The sequence below is a fragment of the Sinocyclocheilus anshuiensis genome, unplaced genomic scaffold (assembly GCF_001515605.1).
Source record: "Sinocyclocheilus anshuiensis isolate Anshui unplaced genomic scaffold, SAMN03320099.WGS_v1.1 scaffold1352, whole genome shotgun sequence".
Taxonomy (NCBI): Eukaryota; Metazoa; Chordata; class Actinopteri; order Cypriniformes; family Cyprinidae; genus Sinocyclocheilus; species Sinocyclocheilus anshuiensis.
The window spans coordinates 260,277-263,789 of NW_015546087.1; positions in this window are offsets into that span (position 1 = coordinate 260,277).

Below are 3,513 nucleotides of genomic sequence, written 5' to 3' on the forward strand. Positions count from 1 at the left end.
ACAGCATACTGCTAGTAAATGTGTAGAAGTTTACATGTAAGTAATATCATCTCATCCCTTACATCTTTCTCCAGCTGGTCAATTTTCATTTCCTGTGCAGTGTCCACTGTTACAACTTTCTTTTCTTTTTTTAAGTCATTCTCCCTCATATGTTCTTTTTCGTCTTCCTTTTGAAATGTTGTAATTTCTTGTGTAACTTCCTCCTTTGCAGCTTCAATCTCTGGTGCATCTTCCTCTCCATCTTCCTCTTGTAGCGCTGTCTTCACCTCCTTTGGGTCCTCTTTCTTAACATCCATCTGCCCAAACTCTTTATGTTTTTCAGATTCTTTCTTTCCCTCTTCTGCTTTTAAATCCTCCTCATCTTGTATGATGTTTTCTTTTTTCTTATTATGTTCTTTTTCATTTTCTTTTTGAAAATCACTCATGTCTTGTGTAACTTCTTTCACTTGTGCACCTTCACTCTCTGGTTCATCTTCCTTTCCATCTTCCTCGGTTTGGACCTTTTTCACATTTTTGTCTTTGTATGCAGGTATCTTTTGGTCTTGCAGAAGGCATTCCCCTGTTTTCTGCTCAGATGATGACTTCTGAAGCTCTTGGATGTGTTTGAAAATTTCCTCAAAGGATAAATATGTTTTTCTGGACTGTAAAACCAAAATTATATTTTTATTTTATTTTTTGTTTGTTTTATTTTTGCTTGAGAAGTGTGTTTTACATACATACGTTCTATTGCACAGGAGTAATTACATTTCAAGCTTACAATTTAATGCAATGTAAAAAATGCTAAATTAGTTTAATTAAAATAAAAGCTTTATACTACAATCCTTACCTTTCCAAATGTTTTGAAGACAATTCTATAAAATTGAAATAAAACACGCAATTAATGTTTTTGTTCACTTGAGTACTGAACACCTCTTTAATATTGCTCTGTTCATATAACCAACTGCATACATTACCAACTGTACACATGTTGCTATACTCTGCAAACTACATGTAAACTACTTTGCATAATGACAATACACTTGAATGTAATCTAATATAATCTGTAGTCATATTCTCATGAAACAAATAAAAATAATCATATTCATTAATAAAGAAGCACTAAACGTTAATCAAAAGCACAACACAGTCACATACAGTATATTTGAAAAAAGCAAAAACGAACACCCATTTTTTCGTCCCTTTGGCATTTTCAGTTTATGATCAAGTCAGTTTTGCTCAATAACAATTAGGCCAAACTGGCCTTATGTTTTAACACTTATATTTACATACTAACGCTTATATACTAACATTTAAATGTGAAAAGAAAAATTTCAAAACGAACGGTATTCGTATCTCAAAAGACAAAGTGAAAAATAAGGCGCAGTTGTCGCTTAAATAACTTAAAAGTGCAATAGGTGATTATCTCCAGAAACATTTTTTCTTATGCTGGTTTAAAGTCTCTTCACATCCCGATAGCAGTCATTAAGTTAAGTGGTCTAAGTGTATTTATATGTATTTATATATTCTGTGGAAGGTCTCCAGAAACATTTTTTCTTATGCTGGTTTAAAGTCTCTTCACATCCCGATAGCAGTCAAGTTAAGTGGTCTAAGTGTATTTATATGTATTTATATATTCTGTGGAAGGCGTAGGACCAAGAAATGTTCGTCCAATCAAAACGCTCGGTCCGAGCGTTTTAATTAGCTTTCCTACCTGCCTGTCAACATGTATTTGCATACTTCTGCGCACCCTGTTTGCACAGACAGAATACGTCATCAGCGCGTTCACGTATGCTATGCCGTTAGAGCGAGAATGACAGACAAACATAAAAAACCGGACCTTCCGGTTTTTTATTTAGTTGGGGTTAGTTTTTATTTTTTTATTTAGTTGGACTCGTAACCCAAAGGTTGCGGGTTCGAGTCTCGTACCGGCAGGGGTCACTTTCACTTCCTTCACAACAACCGACTACAAGTGCCCTTGTACAGGTATCCACCAAAAGAAAAACAGTCTTTGAAAAGGCTACAGCGAAAAAAAGGCTTGATGAAAACAGAGCAAAAACCCGAGTTAATATCGGTGTTGCTTTTCCACGCTGGAGACAACTACGGGAGTCAAAGGGTCTGAATGATGACGCCATGGTTGCAGTATTTCTTTTGGACTGGTAAGTTAGGTATATGGTGTGATTCAATTTGGGTGTGTTTTGATATAACGCATAGTTTAGTTTGTGTACCTTGACGACTTAGCTCAACTACAGCAGCATCGTGTAATCAGGTAACTATGTTTGTTTACAAAGTTACGAGAAAACTACAACATCAACACCGCTGGTGCATGGACACGTAAAGCCACCACCACCAGATGTGTCGACAATTGCTTCTGAGACTTCCTACAAACTGTGAGTAAAACGTCATGTTTCACACTTAAATGGAAATACCCTCAACGTCGCTTTGAAAAGTCCAACATATCCATTTGTGTTCAGCAAAAGGCAGAACAAGCCCATTCATTTTCTTTTATGTTTTCCGTTTTCCGTGTGACTCAGTTTACAAACTTATTAATGTTCACTTTCACAAATCTGAGATGTGAGGTGCTTGATGCTTGAAATATATATGTCTTGTTCTAACAGTGAGGCTGATTTCAATATAGCTGGAGTTCAGCAGTTGGAAAGCACTGACTCTGAAGAGGCCGGTAGTCAAGATATAGCAAAAAGGTACCATAATTGTGCTTACCAATTGTAAGTAATGCACGTGCCAAGCGCAGTGTATAAATAGTTATATTGTTTGGGGCCCATCCTGACAGAAAGACTTTTAATGTTTTCTTACTTACCAAATGAGCAAGACAATAATTTAATTAGCATTTTTTTTACTGGGTGTACCAAACACATCCTAGCTTTATACTGTTATCAAATTTGCATGATCGACCTATGCCAAAATTACAAACAAAACTATGAACGTACAGTAGTCAAGATTTGAAGTGGATCAAAAAAGTTCATATAAGTTGGCCTAAGATAAGAACACTTTGGTTTTTCACGTCAACTTTGAATAAAGGTTTTCATCCACTTCAAATGTAGAGTAGTATACATCGATCAGAGGTTATTACATCTGTCAGTGGGGATCTAAGGTTGTAATTGAATTATTAATTATTATTATTAAAATTATTATTTTATATATGTGTAATTTTTCAAATCGTATTTCTTTTCCCTCCGTGTAGTGAATATGTACTTGAAAAAGATGTTGCGGATGAGTTCAATGACATTCAAAATACAACGTAAGTGGCTGTACTGACCTAACTGACGATAATTATCATGTATGCCCAGGTGAAAAAGACGTAGTATTAAATGTATTAAAAATATACTTGAAATTCAAGTAGTATGTTTATAATACATTTGTATTCCCAACGTGCTTATTTGAAGTGCAATAAAAATATATTGAATTGCATTTTAATATATTTCTAAAAAGTATACTAGAAGTACTTTTGTATTAAATATATGCTTAGTTATACTTCTAAGAAATATGCTAAACAGAAGCATACTTTTAATGTATTTA